The sequence below is a fragment of the Pseudorca crassidens genome, chromosome 18 (genome assembly GCF_039906515.1).
Source record: "Pseudorca crassidens isolate mPseCra1 chromosome 18, mPseCra1.hap1, whole genome shotgun sequence".
Classification (NCBI taxonomy): Eukaryota; Metazoa; Chordata; class Mammalia; order Artiodactyla; family Delphinidae; genus Pseudorca; species Pseudorca crassidens.
The window spans coordinates 30,056,835-30,077,201 of record NC_090313.1 but is presented as its reverse complement, the minus strand read 5'-3'; positions in this window follow the sequence as shown (position 1 = coordinate 30,077,201).

Here is a 20,367-nt window from a genome sequence, read left to right as displayed (position 1 = left end):
CTTTGAAAATATATTTTTAAAAAGGTTACAGACAATATCAAAGGTTTTAGGCACCTTACTTTTCCTAAATATTTTATTTGGTGCCTCACATGTACATGATTTCCATATAAATGTGTCTCAGAATCGTTTATATCAATCATCTTCATTATTTCCACTCTTTTCCTATTACAGGCTTTTTTTAAAGCAAGACCCCATTGAGACTTGAGCTGTATTAACTTTTTAAAAGTGCCATCGTGGTTCTGGGTTATATGACTTTGGGTCCCCTCACTTCTCTCAGGGTAGAAGAAAAAATTATCTTATACTTAAAAATAATTACAGCAATAGAAAGTTCTGCCTTTATACATCCTCTCCTATACCATAATTCAAATTGATTGATACTAAAACATGAATGGTAACTGATATGAAATTAATAACTGAAACAAACTGGGATTGGGGTGCCAGACTGGAAGAGGACATAACTTGTAGACTGTCAAAGTGTTTAATTCCAGTTGGAAAATGGAGGTTCCCAGGAATAACTTGTAGACTGTCAAAGTGTTTAATTCCAGTTGGAAAATGGAGGTTCCCAGGAACTAAGTATCTTGGTGGACCTTTGTGGTAACAGGCAAGTCTGACCTTTTTTTCCGTCTGCTAAAGTGATGAGGGATTTTATTCTCCAAGGCTGTCATTCCAGTACTTTCCACAGGCAAGTAATTGAATTTCCAAAAGCCTAGTACTAGAAGAGCCAAGCTCAACATCCTCTCTTGGCTTCCATTCTATGGCTTTTTTCTGCTGAATAAGGCCCACTGAGAATGACTAGATTGTAGTTTATTATGTTGCCCTGATTATGAATCAGTGCAATTTACAAATGTTTTGCATTTGAAACCTGGAGTTGTTTTAGGTTCATTTGCTGACATATGTGAATTTGCTAGAAAAGGCCAGTATCAAATGACATCCACCATCTGTGGAGGGTATTATGTCTAGAGCTAAGAACTGGAAACATGAAAGAGGTTTGCAAAGTGAATTGAACTTACTTGAGTTCAAAAGCAAAAGCAAATATTTATTCCTGCAAAATATGTCCCAAATCATTCCATTTAGAAATACATCTACTCTTGCATTTAAAAGATAATTATAATGCATCTGTTATAGTCGACTTTTAAATTATAAAGAGTATTAAGAGCAAAGTTAGGCTTTCAAGGTTAACTTCTATATAAGAGACATTATTAGAAACAGTGAAATAAATAAATTTAAAAAACCCAACTTGTCTTTTGTTTCCAAAGTAACCCCTCTCTATTATCATGTATAAAACTTTAAGTCCAAGTCTCCTTTTTCCATCAAAAACCTATCTTCATCCATGGTCTTCTCATATACTCCTTCTTGTGAATGTAAGTTAAGGTCCATAATTTTTCCAAGGTTAAATCTTGTTTCCAATTTTAGAATTAAAGAATTGTTCTCTTTGCAGGGTATTTTGTCGGCAGGGATGTTGAAGACTGGGAGACAGAAGATAGGGTTATTTGAAATCACTTCTCATAGTGGTCATAATCCATTACTTATGTATCAGTTCATTCCTGGATTTTTGGCAACCGATTTTAAGGTAATTTTTGTTGGCAAATCTAGGTAGGTACCATAATACACGTGGCAAGTCTCATAGTATAAACACCAGTAGAAAATGAAAGGATTGTAGGTAGAATGTAAGACATTCATCATAATTATGAACAACATTTCAAATCATAAGCCTCAATTATTATCTCCTATTATTGGTGTAGAAATAACTTACCTTTCATTTACATATGTATTTAGCAAATATTAAATAATTGTCTCTCATATGCCAGGCACTGTTACCAAACTTGGGTCTAAACCAATGAATAATCAATAAAACAGATAAAGCCCTTAATGTAATGACACTTATGTTCCCACTGGGAAAAAAGAAATAAATCTATACGTCACGTGGTCGTAAATGCCACAGAGAAAAACCATCCAGGGTAAGGGGGTTGAATACTAGATCATCAAGAAAAAAACTCTCTGAGAAGTTCATATTTGACAAGAACTTGAAGTAGAGTGCAATTAATACACATAAACTGGGAAGAACCGAGCAGCCAGTACAAAGACCCTAAGGCAGGAGTGTACTAAGTGTATTTGGGGAACAATACAGATGCCTGTGTGGTTGTTATGGGTTATGCAAGGGAGAGACTGGTGAGAAATGATATCACATAGGTAGCACTGGGCCTTATGGGCCAAACTAAGGACTTTTTTGTTTTGTTTTGTTTTTGTTTTTTTGTTTGTTTTTGCGGTACGCGGGCCTCTCACTGTTGTGGCCTCTCCCGTTGCGGAGCACAGGCTCCGGACGCACAGGCTCAGCGGCCATGGCTCACGGGCCCAGCGGCTCCGCGGTATGTGGGATCTTCCCGGACCGGGGCACGAACCCGTGTCCCCTGCATCGGCAGGTGGACTCTCAACCACTGCGCTACCAGGGAAGCCTGGTAGTTTTTTAATTGTGGTAAAAACACATAGCAACATTTATTATCTTAACTATAGATGATACAGATGTACAGTTTAAATGTACAGTTGTGTTTAGTATATTTACACTGTTGTGAAAAATTTCTTCAGAGTTTTCATCTTGCAAATCTGAAACTCTAGACCCATTAAACAACTCCCCTCTTCACCCTTCCCCCAGCCCCTGGTAACCACCATTCTACTCTTAGTTTCTATGAATTTGACTTTTTACATACCTCATATAAGTGGAATCATATAATATTTGTCTTTTTGTGCCTGAATCATTTAACCTAACATAATATACTCAAGGTCCATCTATGTTGTAGCATCCAGCAGGATTTCCTTCCTTTTTAAAGATGAATAATATTTCCTTTTATGTATAAACTACATTTTGTTTATCCATTCATGTGTCTATGGACATAAAAATCTTAGAATTATTCATGACTCCCCTTTGTGTATCACACCTTACATATTACTGTAGGCATTTAAAAACATATTATTGTGTAAATATTACTCTCTTTGGCAATTTCCATTTTCCGTACGAACTTTATTGTTTTTTTCTCTCTTCTGAAACAATTTCTGTCTGGTCTAATCTTGCTTCTATCATTGTTGTTGCCATGGTGTCTTTGTTACACTCAGTTTTATTACTGGCATTCATTCAGCTAAAAGAAATGATTATTTATATAACTATTTCTTTTATATCTTTTTTATACAATTAGCTTCTAGCAAAAAACAGAGCTTAGAATAAGTATGTGTGTGTGTGTGTGTGTCTGTGTGTGTGTGTGTGTGTTTAAAATGTGTTGAATGAATGTAGAGAATTGATGTGTTTTGCTTTTACAGCCTTCTCTAATTTATAACTACCTCTCTGAGTGATGGAATAAACACGTTTCTTCTCATAAAAAAACACTCAATAGGGCTTCCCTGGTGGCGCAGTGGTTGAGAGTCCGCCTGCCGATGCAGGGGACACGGGTTCATGCCCCGGTCCGGGAAGATCCCACATGCCACAGAGCAGTTGGGCCCGTGAGCCATGGCCACTGAGCCTGCGCGTCCGGAGCCTGTGCTCCACAGCGGGAGAGGCCACAACAGTGAGAGGCCCGCGTACCGCAAAAAAAACTCAATAATGTAAAAGAGAGAAAAAAATCCTTTTTAGGGCAATAGCATTATCATTAATGTAAATGTAAAAGAGAGAAAAAAATCCTTTTTAGGGCAATAGCATTATCATTGAGAATACCAATTAATATGCAAATAAGCAACATATTAATTGGTAATGTAAAAGAGAGAAATAATGTAAAAGAGAGAAAAAAATCCTTTTTAGGGCAATAGCATTATCATTGAGAATACCAATTAATATGCAAATAAGCAACACAGAACAGAATACACATCATTTTATAAATAAAGTAATATACAAATGTACCTATAAGCAGAAAAGCATTGTGCTAATGTATTTAATAACATCATCACTGATAGTGATATGTACATTTATGAAAGTTGAAAACAAAAAGATTTTTTTTCACAAAGAATTTTTAAGACAGTGGATCAAAAAGATCTCATAAGTAAGGTGATATGGAAACATTACCTAATGTTTGATGGGTAGAATGGGAAGAAAGGGTATTCTAGGGAGAAGACTAGCCTAAGCAAAGGCATGAAGGTAGGAGATAAAAGACAGAATGCAGACTTGATTTTGAATGAAATAGTTTGACACAATGCATGAGTATTTTAAGTATTCTGTAGAGGAGTAATGGAATATAAGCCAGAAAAAAAAAAAAATACAGCCAATGGTGTGTGATATACCAGGCTAGGGGTTTTGTACCTGATTCAGGAGACAGGCAGTGGGAGGTTGTGAATAGACTTTGAGCAGATAAACGAAACAAGCCAACTTCTTATCTAGGCAGGATGATCTGGTAACCTTGGAAAATGAGGGGGAAAAAATGCCTGCTGACTGTGAAACCAGGCAGGTAGTTACTCAATAATCCTGCCAGTAGGTGACAAAGTATAAGAGGTGGTGAGTAGCAGTGAGGATGAAATTAAAGAGATGATGACTGGGTACCATAGTTTAGAAATATACTTAACCACATCGGGTGACTGGGTGAGTGTGAGGAATTAGGGAGATTCTAGGGGCTAGAGAGCACAGCAGCATTAAGTTACGAACCATAGCGAAGGAGGAACAAGGCGTTGAGGAGGAGATATCATGAATTTGATTTTGAACTCATAACTATAACTTATGGGACTACATAAGTTATGGAGAACAAGGAAAGACTATATGGGAAATCATCAGAGTAGATTATAGGGATGTGACTGCAACTACTGTGTAGGTAAGATTATGGTTTTGGTATAATCAGTAGTGGTTGCAGAAAATACAAAATAGTAATAAAAATGATTAAGCATCTGCTAAGTATCAGGAACTACGTTAAACTCTTCTATGCAGTTTTAAAAAACATATTCTTCACAATAGTTCCATGAGGTAGTCACTATTAGCTTGATTTCCTTGAAGAGCAAACAGACATATTAAATAATTTGCTCAAGGGGACATAGCCGGTAGGTGGCAAAAGCAGGGTTAGGAGCCTGGTGCGTCTGACTTCAGAGGCCACTTAGATTAGAGGCAAATCTCCTGCTTGTCCCCTGGTACTATGTCTTTATATCCTTGTCTGTTTTTGATACTGCATTTTTGAAATTTTATTTATAATGCTAAGAAACAACTTGGGATACGTGTAGCTCTAAACACCCAGAACTAATAAAAATTACATTGATCTGTAGAGCATCAAAATCACAGGGCAAAACACTATCCAAAGTAATTCTAGCTACTTTTTCCAGTTTAGCAGTAATTAGGTCTAGGGAGTCTCGGGGAGTCCCGTGTTCCAACTATATCTAGACGATTATGTTTTCGCCGCCAGGCACCATGCTTCCAATTATATTTTGAGAATTGTTTTTATTACAATCCCACGACAGAGGCTCTGTAACCTTGTTTTCCCTCCATTATTCTAACCAGAATAAATCTGGCTTTTTTAAAGGAAGGAACTAACCACTACCGCAAATACCTCATACCAGAATATTTTACCTTTGTTTTTGGACATGAAAATGATGGCTGTTAAAAGATCCAGAGAAGTGAAAGGCAAAATGAGACAAAGGAGACAACATAATGTTTACTTGATTCTTCAGAACACAATGCAGTTACTTCTGCTTTTTTCTCCTTTTTCTCCCCCTTTTAAATGAGCTGGTGATGTTTTGTAAGCCTCCTAGTGAGTATAAATATCACCGCTGTGCTACTGACCTATTTATATCCCCTAGATATTTCTAATTAAATCATGATATTCAAAACATATTCAATTTTAAATGTTTCTAATATCAGCAAGAAGATATTTTCTTGTTTCTTTTTTTTTTTTTTTAAAGCTGTCACTTATGGGCTTCCCTGGTGGCGCAGAAGTTGAGAGTCCGCCTGCCGATGCAGGGGACAGGGCTTTGTGCCCCGGTGAGGGAAGATCCCATATGCCATGGAGCGGCTGGGCCCGTGAGCCACGGCCGCTGAGCCTGCGTGTCCGGTGCCTGTGCTCCGCAGTGGGAGAGGCCACAACAGCGAGGCCCGCGTACCGCCAAAAAAAAAAAAAAAAAAAAAAAAATTAAAAGCTGTCACTTAAAAAAAGTACTTTGATGTTACTGCTAGAAACCTCCCATAGAGATGCCTGATGAAGGCAAATGACAAAACAAATCAAAAGTCTGACTCTTTGTTGGAGATTGGTACATACTGGGCGTAATAATTACTGAGTTCCACCTGAAAGCATGTACAGCATCTAGCAATCATGGTTTATTAACATAACCAATTTTTGCTAGTATGGATGTTTGGGAAAAAAATTGTAAAGGGCTCCTTTTGAATGCACAGTCTCACATGAAAGACTAAGGGGACCCTTTAAGGGCGTTGACTGTTACTCAATAAAAATGCATCATTCAGTTTGAATATTTTAGATACACTTTATACTAACAAGTGATTAGCTCAAATAATTGCTTTTATCAGAGTCAAAGCATGGAGAAATCAAGCAGTTTGTCCAACATATCACCGGCTCAAGGTTTTCTTCAAACCAAGAGAGGAATTATCATTTCATTTTTTGTCAGAGGCAGACATAGGAGAAATATTTTCATGCCCTTTAAAACCATATGTATTACTTAGGATTTGCAACCCACGTATCCCCTATCCAGTTTCTTGCAGTCTATTCACCTGGTAATATGGTCATCACAAAGCTGACCACTGGGGTAGAGACAATTCTACATTCTTGCCTTTGAATGGAATTTCACATACTGAAAATTTAGGAAGAAACATTGTCCATTGCAGACCAGCCAAATTAATTATTCTTTATTGACTGAAAGCAAAATAGATTGATTACCTGCATGCTTGTTTTAAAGATATCTTACAGTTTGGAAAACTTTAAGATGAGATGAGAATTAAGTTCCAAAAGCATCAAAAACTCCAAAAGAAAATGTATTCATGAACAAGTATTAGGATATCAACCTCTTCAGAACGAGGGAAGGAACAGTGGCCTATGTCCTACTTTCAGGGAGAGACAGAGTGGAAGAGATAGATGCTGACCATCAAGAAATTAAGATAATAAAGGATACTTTCATTGGGAACAGCCTAGAAGATGATAGAGATTCTCTTCAGATCCTAGTTTGCTCAGGAATCTATGAACACATATGCAGAATTTTCTAATAGCAATTCTCAATACCCAATCATTGCCAGGTGGGAGGATTCAATAAACATATCATCAGGGTATATCTTCCAGTAAGATGGACATGTGTGTGGTTGTCTTTACACACTGTTTTCTTCTCCGTGACCTCATTCCTCACATCTCTTCTGCCTAAAGCACATGCTTGCACGTGAACAGGAAGGGGACCACAGAGGGAGAAAGACTGAATGCTTAGAAGCCAGAGGGATAACAGCCCTATCTCAGGGTCTCTGGAGAGGCAGAATGGTATGAGATCTAGAACAGGGTGAGAGATACCCCGTTAGAGCAGGACAGCTTTCAGCACTGGAACCACACTCACCTGGATTCACCTACCTCCTCTATCAATCATTTATTAGCTATGTGACCTTGGGCAAGTTCCTTTACTTCTCCTAGTGTTGACTTTATTATTTGAAAAACGGGGATAATAAGAGACTGTTTAAGACAATGCTTGCTCATAAAGCACTTAGCACAATCTGGCACCTAATGATCGCTCAGTTCCTACGCGTCATCGTCGTCATCATCATCATCATCATTATTATTTGCTTCTGTGAGAGGGAACTTCACTAGGAAAAGATGTCTCTAGATGCAAATAAAAGTGCTGACTTCTGACGGCTTTCACTTTAACCCTGAGACAGGAGATAATGCCGGCTACTTTGCTTTGGAGGGGAGACCAGAGGAAAGGCGGAAGGGTGGACACATCAAATCAGTGAGACTAACAATATTTACAAAGACAAAAATGTGAGTGATCTTTGAGTTTGTTTACCAATCGCCTCCACCCAAGATAATGCTTAATGGATGTTTTAATAACTGTTGAGCTGCTTTTTAAAAATTTACCTGTTTGATGATAGAATTAACCACTTCTTTTGCTACTGCAGTTTGCTCATATATGGAAAAAGTGACCTACAAATAAGCATTAGCATCCATCCTGGAATCTGGAAAAACTCCATGACTGCCATAACTAAAGATATTTTTAGTCCACAACCAAGGTCTAAATTCTAAAACATTCCAGTTTTTAAATCTCTATACATGGCATATCACCCACTAACGGTTTATACTTTCTTTTAAAATGACTCTTTATTTTCATGAGACTTCCGGGTAGGACTTCAGAATTAACACTAAACTGTATTTTCAGAAAGAAAAGTTCCAAGAATCAAGGTAACAAACTTCCATTCAGTATAAAGTTAAATGATTACAGTTTAATCATATTTTTGCACATCGGTTTTCTGTGCTTCCATAATAGTGTTTCTTCAAGGATCCCTATGTATTAATTTACTCTGATCTTTGTCAATGTTTTTGGTAATAGGTTTAGGTGATGCAGTTGGAAAATGACCTATAAAAGACTATAAAAGCCAATTTAACCTGTCATTTAGCTGAACATTTAACTATTTCAGCTATATCTTGGGATAAACAGATGTGAGAGCTGACAGGAAATCTGTTGTATGAATGTATTGATCCCTACCCACTTCCCACTCTTGCAGCTACAGATGCCCAATCCAAGACAAAAAGGGCCAGAGACAACATTGTGCTTGCCATCATGTGTGTTATACCCTGTGCTATAGAACTTATTGAAACTTCACTGAGACAGGCATCAATATTTTAAAAGCCCCGAGTACAATTAGGGTGTAAGTTCCTTGAGGGCCAGAACTGAGTAATCATTGGATTCCTAGTTTCTTATACATTACATGGCCCTGCACACATAGGCACCCAACATGTATTGGTGAATGAATGAATGATTTATGAAAAATTTAGAAATTTAGATATTTCATATATCTACCTCTTCCCTACATACATCTTATTAGCAGACATAATTAAAATTTGAACCATCTTGGACTTCTGTCTTCATTGCAAAGACCCATCTGGGCTCATCAATTTCACCCTCTTCACCAAACAACTCGGGTCACACAGCATATGTTTTGTAATTTATCACATTAAAAAAAATAAAACTCTGCTAGGGAGTAATTGCAGTCCAGAAAAATCTCATTAGTATAGCACAGCAAGTCCAACCCTCCCACCTAAATTTTCAACACTGTGGAAGCACAAATGCATGCCCGAATTTAAGAAATAATATTATTTGTGATGTTGCACTATTTATTACTGCGCGACTTCAGAATAGTTCAGTTTACAGATGCATGAAAATTGTTCAATACATGATGGAGTCATTCAGATAAGACTAAAGTGCTCAATGCTGTGTCTAAATATAAGAAAAAAATTGTGAGTGCCAAAGGTAAGGGTTTTTTTTATTTTAACGTATTCACAGCAATAATAATTCTGCCACATCAAGTATTTGAGTTTGAGTATATAACTATTTCATGGAGCTTTGACCTTAATATCAGTTTGAAAAATCTATTTTGGGCCAATAACCTTAAATGTTGAATGACTTCAATATTTTTAATATTTTACTTTGAGAACATCTGACAATGCGGTGTCATTTGGGGCCTGTCTGGCAAGTGGAGTGGAATATCTTTATATCTTACTCAAGTGTGTGTTTGAACGTGCCCAACACAATGCAGTTTAGTCTCCCAGAAGCCATCTGTAGTGGTGACAGCAAAAACTCCACCTGCAGTGGTGACAGCAAAAATGCCAGAAAGCAGAGCAGAGGGTGCCTGTAGGAAGCAATAGAATCACAGGGAATAAGTACGTGCTCGAGGGTCAGACTGCCCACTTTTGAATCCTAACTTAGCTAACGGTAATTTAACCCAAGTTTTCGTTTCCATCCACCACACGGGGATAGCAGGGTCCCCAGAGGATTCTTATGGGATTCATTAACCTGATGCCTGAAAAGCGCTTATGCAGAGCCAGGCACATCAGGAAAGAACAATAAATCTCTCCTGCCAGCACCCTGCCCCTTAATTTCTGTTTGAGCAAAGGTGAGTAACGTTGACCCTCTGGCAACACTTCCTCATCTATAAAAAGGAATATTAATCATACCCGTCTGTACACTTGTGAGGATCTGATGGTACAGTGTAGAGCTCTGGGTAAACCATGGTTAATATTTAGTAATTACTCTTATGATTGCCCAGAAATCAAGTGTTACTAGCTATGTATTTACCATATGTGTGCATTCCACGTATGTCACCTTTGATTGTGTGCATGTGCGAGGGGTTCTTTCAAATAGAATATGTCAATAAGCGAATTAGTGACCTTCTAATATTTACTGAACATATATATTATCATATATACACTTATTAATGGAAACACAGTTTCTATTCTGAGCTAAGCCCAGTTCTAAATGCTGGGGATATGGCGATGAATAATACAGGTACAGATGGATTTCCTGCTCCCATGGAGTAATTTGAAGGGGGATAGACAAGAAAAAAAATTAATATGTCAAGTGATAAACAGCTATGACCAAAACTAGGGTAAGGGGCCTAGAGAGTGATAGGGGTGTGGTCAGAGAAGATTCCTTCTGAGAAGGTAACATTGGACCAGAGATCTGATGGAAATCAGGATTAAGTTACACAGAGGAAAGAGCAGCGCAAAGTTCCTCAGGTGGGTGGCTGCTTGGAGTGTTAAATGGACAATAAAGAACTGTGGCTGGAGAGGTGTGAGCAAGGGGGAGGATGCAGGAGGTGGTGGAAAAAGAAAAAACATGGAAGGTCTCGTAGGCAACGATGAGTCTTTTGTTCCATTCTGAGTGAGATGGCAGCCCTTGGAAGTGTTGAGTGGAGGACTAACATGATCTAACTTATATTTTATACATTTATTCATTTATTTTGCGTATTTAAAAATTGGTTTATTTTTCTTTTTATTATTGTAATTTTTTTTAACATCGTTTGGAGTATAATTGCTTTACAATATTATGTTAGTTTCTGCTGTATAACAAAGTGAATCAGCTATACCTACACATATATTCCCATATCCCCTCCCTCTTGCGTCTCCCTCTCACCCTCCCTATCCCACCCCTCTAGGTGGTCACAAAGCACTGAGCTGATCTCCCTGCGCTATGCGGCTGCTTCCCACCAGTTAGTTATTTTACATTTGGTAGTGTATATATGTCAATGCCACTCTCTCACTTCATCCCATCTTACACTTCCCCCTCCCTGTGTCCTTAAGTCCATTCTCTACGTCTGCATCTTTATCCTTTATTCCTTTATTCATCAGAACCTTTTTTTTTAGATTCCATATATATGTGTTAGCATTCAATATTTGTTTTTCCCTTTCAGACTTCCTTCACTCTGTATGACAGACTCTAAGTCCATCCATCTCACTACAAATAACTCAACTTCATTTCTTTCTATGGCTGAGTAATATTCCATTGTATATATGTGCCACATCTTCTTTACCCATTTATCTGTTCATGGACACTTAGGTTGCTTCTGTGTCCTGGCTATTGTAAATAGAGCTGCAGTGAACATTGTGATACATGTCTCTTTTTGAATTATGGTTTCCTCAGGGTTTATGCCCAGCAGTGGGATTGCTGGGTCATATGGTAGTTCTATTTTTAATTTTTTAAGGAACCTCCACACTGTTCTCCATAGTGGCTGTATCAATTTACATTCCCACCAACAGTGCAAAAGGGTTCCCTCTTCTCTACACGCTCTCCAGCATTTACTGTTTGTAGATTTTTTGATGATGGCCATTCTGACTGGTGTGAGGTGATACCTCATTGTAGTATTGATATGCATTTCTCCAATAGTTAGTAATGTTGAGTATATTTTCATGTGTTTGTTGTCCATCTGTATGTCTTTTTTGGAGAGATGTCTATTTAGGTCTTCTGCCCATTTTTGGATTGGGTTGTTTGTTTTTTTGATATTGAGCTGCATGAGCTGCTTGTATATTTTGGAGATTAATCCTTCGTCAGTTGCTTCACTTGCAAATACTTTCTCTCATTCTAAGGGTTGTCTTTTCATCTTGTTCATGGTTTCCTTTGCTGTGCAAAAACTTTTAAGTTTCATTAGGTCCCATTTGTTTGTTTTTGTTTTTATTTCCATTTCTCTAAGAGGTGGGTCAAAAAGGATCTTGCTGTGATTTATGCCATAGAGTGTTCTACCTTTGTTTTCCTCTAAGAGTTTTATGGTGTCTGGCCTTATATTTAGGTCTTTAATCCATTTTGACCGTATTTTTGTGTATGGTGTTAGGAAGTGGTCTAATTTCATTCTTTTAAATGGAGCTGGCCAGTATTCCCAGCACCACTTATTGAAGAGGCTGTCTTTTCTCCATTGTATATTCTTGCCTCCTTTATCAAAGATAAGGTGATCAGAGGTGCATGGGTTTATCTCTGGGCTTTCTATCCTGTTCCATTGATCTATATTTCTGTTTTTGTGCCAGTACCTTATTGTCTTGATTACTGTAGCTTTGTAGTATAGTCTAAAGTCTGGGAGCCTGATTCCTCCAACTCCATTTTTCTTTCTCAAGATTGCTTTGGCTATTCGGGGTCTTTTGTGTTTCCATACAAATTGTGAAATTTTTCTAGTTCTGTGAAAAATGCCATTGGTAGTTTGATAGGGATTGCATTGAATCTGTAGATTGCTTTGAGTTGTATAGTCATTTTCACAATGTTCATTCTTCCAATCCAAGTACATGGTATATCTCTCCATCTACTTGTATCATCTTTAATTTCTTTCATCAGTGTCTTATAGTTTTCTGCATACAGGTCTGTTGTCCCCTTAGGTAGGTTTACTCCTAGGTATTTTATTCTTTCTGTTGCAGTGGTAAATGGGAGTGTTTCCTTAATTTCTCTTTCAGATTTTTCATCATTAGTGTATAGGAATGCAAGTGATTTCTGTGCATTAATTTTGTATTCTGCTACTTTATCAAATTCATTGATTAGCCCTAGTAGTTTTCTGGTAGCATCTTTAGGATTCTGTATGTATAGTATCATGTCATCTGCAAACAGTGACAGTTTTACTTCTTTTCCAATATGGATTCCTTTTATTTCTTTTTCATCTCTGATTGTTGTGGCTAAAACTTCCAATACTATGTTGAATAATAGTGGTGACAGTGGGCAACCTTGTCTTGTTCCTGATCTTAGTGGAAATGGTTTCAGTTTTTCACCATTTAGAATGATGTTGGCTGTGGGCTTGTCATATATGGCCTTTATTATGTTGATGTAAGTTCCCTCTGTGCCTACTTTCTGGAGAGTCTTTTTCATAAATGGGTGTTGAATTTTGTCAAAAGCTTTCTGTGCATCTATTGAAATGATCATATGGTTTTATCCTTCAGTTTGTTAATAAAGTGTCTCACATTGATTGATTTGTGTATATTGAAGAATTCTTGCATTCCTGGCATAAAGCCCACTTGATCATGGTGTATGATCCTTTTAATGTGGTAGTTATTTCCACTATTTTGTCTTCCAGGTCACTTATCTGTTATTCTGCCTCATTTATTCTGCTATTGATTCCTTCTAGAAAAATTTTAATTTCATTTATTGTGTTGTTCATCATTGTTTGTTCACTCTTTAGTTCTTCTAGGTCCTTGTTAAACGTTTCTTGTATTTTCTCCATTCTATTTCCAAGATTTTGGATCATCTTTGCTATCATTACTCTGAATTCTTTTTCAGGTAGGCTGTCTGTTTCTTCTTCATTTGTTTGGTCTGGTGGGGTTTTGCCTTGCTCTTTCATCTGCTTCATATTTCTCTGTCTTCTCATTTTTTTTAACTTACTGTGTTTGGGGTCTCCTTTTTTCAGGCTGCAGGTTCACATTTCCCGTTGTTTTTAGTGTCTGCCCCCAGTGTGTAATGTTTTTTCAGGGGCTTGTGTAGGCTTCCTGGTAGAGAGGACTGGTGTCTGTGTCCTGGTGGGTGGAGCTGGATCTTGTCTTTCTGGGGGGTAGGGCTGCATCTGGTAGTGTGTTTCGGGGTGTCTGTGAACTTAGTATGATTTTAGGCAGCCTCCCTGCTAGTGGGTGGTGTTGTGTTCCTGTCTTGCTAGTTGTTTGGCATGGGGCGTCCAGCACTGTAGCTTCCTAGCCGTTGAGTGGAGCTGGACCTTAGCGTTGAGATGGAGATCTCTGGGAGAGTTCTTGCCAATTGATATTACATGGGGCTGGGAGGTCTCTGGTGGTCCATTGTCCTGGACTTGGCTCTCCCACCTCAGAGGCTCAGGCCTGACACCAGGCTGGAGCACGAAGACCCTGTCAACCACGTGGCTCAGAAGACGGAGAAAAAAATGAAGGAAAAAATAAATAACTAAATAAAATAAAATTATTAAAATAAAATTTTTTTAAGTAATTAAAAAAAAAGAGTGCAACCAAACCAATAAAAAAATCCAGCGATGATATCAAGCACTAAAAACTATACTAAAATAAATATAAAAATCAGAAACAAGTCAGTCGCATGCAGCAAACCCCAAGTCTACAGTTTCTCCCAAAGTCCACTGCCTCAATTTTGGGATGATTCATTGTCTATTCAAGTATTCCACAGATGCAGAGTATGTCAAGTTGACTGTGGGTATTTAAGTCACTGCTCCTGCGGCTGCTGGGAGAGATTTCCTTTTCTCTTCTTTGTTCGAATAGCTTCTGGGGTTCAGCTTTGGATTTGGCCCCACCTCTGCATGTATGTCACCTGAGGGCATCTGTTCTTCGCCCAGACAGGAGGGGGTTAAAGGAGCAGCTGATTAGGGACCTCCGTCACTGAGGCTGTGGGGAGGGAGGGGTACAGAATGCGGGGCGAGCCTGTAGCCGCAGAGGCCAGAGTGACGTTGCAACAGCCTGAGGCGCGCTGTGTTTTCTCCCGGGGAAGTTGTCCCTGGATCATGGGACCCTGGCAGTGGCGGGCTGCACAGGCTCCTGGGAGGGGAGGTGTGGAGAGTGACCTGTGCTTACACACAGGCTTCTTGGTGGCTGCAGCAGAAGCATTAGTGTTTCATGCCGCGTCTCACGCCCGTTCCTGAAGCTCATTTAGGTGGTGCTTTGAATCCCCTCTTCTCGCGCACCCCGAAAAAATGGTCTCTTGCCTCTCAGGCAGGTGCCGACATTTTCCCGGACTCCCTCCCGGCTAGCCGTGGTGCACTAGCCCCCTGCAGGCTGTGTTCACGCCGCCAACCCCAGTCCTCTCCCTGGGATCTGACCTCCGAAGCCCGAGCCTCAGCTCCCAGACCCCGCCCGCCCCGGCGGGTGAGCAGACAAGCCTCTTGGGCTGGTGAGTGCCGGTCGGCCCTGATCATCTGTGCGGGAATCTCTCCGCTTTGCCCACCGCATCCTGGTGGCTGTGCTCTCCTCCGTGGCTCCGAAGCTTCCCTCTTGCCACTCCCCATCTCCGCCAGTGTTTGGAAACTTTTCCTCCTTCACAGCTCCCTCCCACTGTTGCAGGTCCCATCCTTATTCTTTTGTCTCTGTTTTTTCTTTTTTCTTTTGCCCTGCCCAAGTATGTGGAGAGTTTCTTGCCTTTTAGGAAGTCTGAGGTCTTCTGCCAGCATTCAGTACGTGTTCTGCAGGAGTTGTTTCACATGTAGATGTATTTTTGATGTGTTTGTGGGGAGGAAGGTGATCTCCATATCTTACTCCTCCGCCATCTTGAAGCACCCCTCTCTTTTTATTATTGAGTGGTAAGAATTTTTTTTTTAATTGAAGTATAGTTGATTTACAGTATTGTGTTAGTTTCAGGTGTACAGCAAAGTGATTCATATATATATATATATATATATATATATATATATATATATATATTGTTTTTCAGATTCTTTTCCCTTATAGGTTATCACCAAAATATTGAGTATAGTTCCCTGTGCCATACAGTAGGTCCTTGCTGGTTATCCACTTTGCACATAGCAATGTGTATATGTCTATCCCAAACTCCTGATTTATCCTCCTCCCTGCCTTTTCCCCCTTGGTAACCACAAGTCTGTTTTGTATGTCTGTGACTTACATTTTAAAAGCCTCATGTCTTAGTCTATTATGGCCGCTATAATAAAAATACCATAGACTGGGTGGCTTATAAACAAAACAGAAATTTTTTTCTCACAGTTGTGGAGACTGGCAAATCCAAGGTAAAGATGCCAACAGATTCAGTGTCTGGTGGGAAGGGTCTGCTTTACTGTGTCCTCACATGGTGAAAAAGGGAAGGGAGCTCTCTGGGATCTCTCTTCTAACGATGACATTAATCCATTCATGAATGGATTAAGTTTCAACATATGAATGTGGGGTGATAACAAACATTCAGTCTACGTGACCCACATTGGATGCTATGTAGAGAGTAGAGTGTAAGTGGGACAGAAATGGAAGGAGGAGGAATATCTAGGAGGTGATTGCAATAGTCTGGGTAAGAAAGCATGGTGGATTAGATTAGAGGGTAGCAATGGGGGAAGATGGGACATTTACAACTCTGGACATATTTTGAAGGTAGGGCTATGGGGATATCCTAATGGTTTGGAGGTGGGTGGGAAGAAAGAAGAATGATGTCCAGAATGACACTAAACCTTTTGGCCAGAACAACTGAGACTGTAGACTAGAGATGCCATTCATTTAAGATGGGAACCCCTGGGGGAGGAGAAGATTTGCAGATAAAAGAATCCAGCTTTGGACCTGTCAAACTTAAGCTACTTGTTATAAATTCAAATGGTGATGCCAAGTAGTAAAGAAAATCACCAAGTTCAGAGTTCACTGGAGGAGTCCAGACTGAAGATAGAAACTTTGAAGCCACCAGCATGTAGGTGGTGTTTAAAACTATGATATTAGAATAAATCACCTGGGGAATAAGAGAGAAGTTCAAAGGGAACTCCTGGGATGCTCTCACATTTATAGGATGAGAGTAAAGAAGTTGCTAAGAAAGAAAATATTTCCTCTTATCCTGGTAACAGATACTGACTACTGATCAACAGTGATTTTTCAAAAGAGGTCCTTTCACCAGGTGCCTCAAAAATATAGGAGGTGCTTCTTTGTAATATATATATATATCTCCCGTCTCACTGCACACTGACTGAATCAGAAATTCTAGGAATAGACCATCAGAGTCTGTTTTAACAAGTTTCCCAGGTGAGTCTTATCCACATTAAAGTTTGAGAATTAGTGCTTCCAAAAAGTTTTTTTCTGATAGCCCATGGAGAAGATGACACTATTTATACAGCATATTGTATAAATAGGCAAAGTGCTGGCAGGGACAGGAGCATATGGCCTGGAACCCTGGCTGTTGGGCCCTCCATACAGTCTGAGGGGGTCAGTATGCTGGTGAATCTATGATCAATTTGGGTCAAAGACAGCGCTGGGGCACATAATTGCAGAGCTTTACTTCAGTCTGTCACACATAAAACTGGTGTTTTACAAAACTATGGTTATGTGTATACATTTACTCTAATAAATATAGGAGTTATTCAGATGACAATCAGAGATGAACTCATATTTAAGATATGTATTTCAGCCACAAAGGCAAATATTACAAAAATACACATAAGTATAAAATATGAATCACCTAACATCCAAAAAATTCTCAAAGTCTAGAAATTCATGATACTGAATTTTAAGGAAAATAAAAAAGCTTCTTTAATTTCCATATCACTAATGAGTTCTCTTTCTTGTTTTTCTCACACAGGCATTAAAGGACTAAAGGTTTTGTTTAACAGCTATTTTTTTTTTTTTTTTTTTTGCGGTACGCGGGCCTCTAACTGTTGTGGCCTCTCCCATTGCGGAGCACAGGCTCCAGACGCACAGGCTCAGCGGCCATGGCTCACGGGCCCAGCCCCTCCGCGGCACGTGGGATCCTCCCAGACCGGGGCATGAACCCGTGTCCCCTGCATCGGCAGGCGGACCCCCAATCACTGCGCCACCAGGGAAGCCAACAGCTGTTTTTTAATGTATTTAAGCCTAAGGTGATATTCAGGTAATAGTCTCTAAAATCTGTTCAGTAAAATGTCATCAGTCCCATGGTTAATTTGGGACCAGCTATATCTCCTTGGTTGTTAACAAGTCATATATTGTTATAAAGAAAAGGATTTAAGATGGAAAAAGAAAAACGAAAACAGTTTGTTATTGTTTACTCCAACGTGTCTCAGATGTATTTAATCAAAACAGCTTCTTATTTCTGAAAAATTATTAATGTCTCAAAGGTCAGTACCGTTCCCAGACCCCAATGTAAGAAACTCTGGTCTAGAAAACTTACATCATGACATGCAAGCAACTCCAAGGTAGTTTAGGAACCTGCCTCCTGGGGCACTAACAGAGAGGAGCAATGATGAGTGGGGTGATTAGACAAGAGATTCTCTTCAGCAGGGGAGTCTTGGCAATAAAGAACATGTGTTGGTAGAAAGGAAATGAAAGGGCAGAAGGGAGCCGAAAATAGGGTAGCACAAACGTGCCTAGAGTCCAGGAGTTACAGTGTAAGGAAGAACTTTTTAAAAAAGAAATTACTCATGTCAAAGCTAAAGTTTCAGATTTAAGATACATGTGTCTCTGAAAAGTATTGAGAAAGATTTTTTCATCAGGGTGATATTAGTTACTGACACTGGAGGTGAGAAACCAGTGAAGGGGCTATTCCAGGAGAATAATGGAGCTATTGCCATATAAGAAACCACCCTAAAACTCAGTGTTTTAAAACAACAGCCATTGAATTAGATCATGAGTCTGTGGGTCTTGAATTTGGGCCAGGTGCACCTGAATGATTCTACTGGTTTGACTAAACCTATCATGTGTCCAGGTTCAGCTGCTGATCAACTAGATGGCTCTTCTGAGCTTTCACCAATTATCTGCTGGGACAGCAAAGGTTCATGGGCCACATCTCTTTTGTCATCCAGAAGGCTAGCTTGAGCTTGGTTATGTAGTTAGTTTCCAGGGTATGATTAGTAGCAGGAGAGGAAGGTCTCTTAAAATGCAGGCTACAAATTTGCATAACATCACTGCCAGCCAATGCTATCAGTCAAAGAAAGTACAGGGCAGTTCTGATGTAAAGGATGTGGAAGTAGACCCCAGCCCTTGATGGGGGAACCTTAAAAAGTAATGTGTTCTTTTTTGTAATCTGCCACAGCAAGTGATACAGACTGCAGTGTGGAGGTACAGACTCCCCTTCTATCAGAAAGTAGAATGTTCCTATGAAACCTTTCATAAGCCTCAATGGTATAAAGAGATGAAGCAAATATCTTAGGACACATCTTGCAAAAGGATGCACAAAATAAATGGAGATAAAGCACAGATGCTGACAGACACAGTGCAAAGCTATGGTGGCTTGATACTGAGATGCTGAGTGTAGCTGCAAAACCAATGCTGAACACTACTTTTGCTTTTCACCTTTTTTCGGAAAAGTGAAAATCCTCTGGATTTCTTTCAGTTAAGGACAACAGGTACTAATGTAGGTCTTTGGTAATAGTGAACTGGAGTAAAATGAGCTTTTAAAAGTGAGGGATACCTGTACCTTTTGAAACAGGGAGGAAAACAGGAAACCAAGAGTCTTTTGGAAGAAACACAGACAGGAAGGGGTTAGAGTAACATGAGCTCATATAGACTGACAGGATTTGGTGTAGTTACCCTGTAGCTTTCACTCAAGTCCTGCCTTTGTACACTGAGAAGTAATGATTAATATTCTAGCAAGTTTACTGAGGCTTCCCTTAAACTCTGTCTCCTTAAACTTTATCTCCCTAAACCTCTATCTGGAATTTTTCTAGATCATATGCTCCCCCTGTTACTTATGTTCAAGCAGGGCTGCTCTCAGAGGCAACTGCAGTCAGGGGTAAAACCTGCAGTAATACGCTACACTGATACACACTTCTTAGTTACAGCCCTGGCATTTTACAACATTTAAATATGAAGCCTTTGTTAGTAGGAGGCATATTGTTGTAAGTGTTTTTGACTTAAAGTTAATAATATTCTAGAGCTAAAACTCCAGGTATGTTCAACAAGTCCTGGGAAGAGGTAGGAAATGGAGAAGGTGAGTATAAGCAAGACTAAATCATATAAAATTTTCAGAGGGAGTTTATAGATACAAGTTCACCCTTTTAAAATATTTCTTTTGACAGGTAATATGTATACAAGAAGCAAAATTAAAAGTTCCAGATATGATATGAGTAAAAAATACCATTCTCTTTCTAGTTCCCCAGTTTACTAATTTCTCTCACAGGATGAGCCCCGCGTTACTGATTTCTTGTTTATTCTTACAGAACTGTATATCTTCTTCTTTCTTTCCATCTTCATCTTTCTTCTTAACTTAAGAGGTAGTCCACTATGTCTCCTGTTTTACAGTTAACTATTCCCTTTTGACAAGTTATTCACAACTTATATTGTAAATCAGTTTATGTCAATCAGTCTGTTAGTAAACACTAAGTTGCCT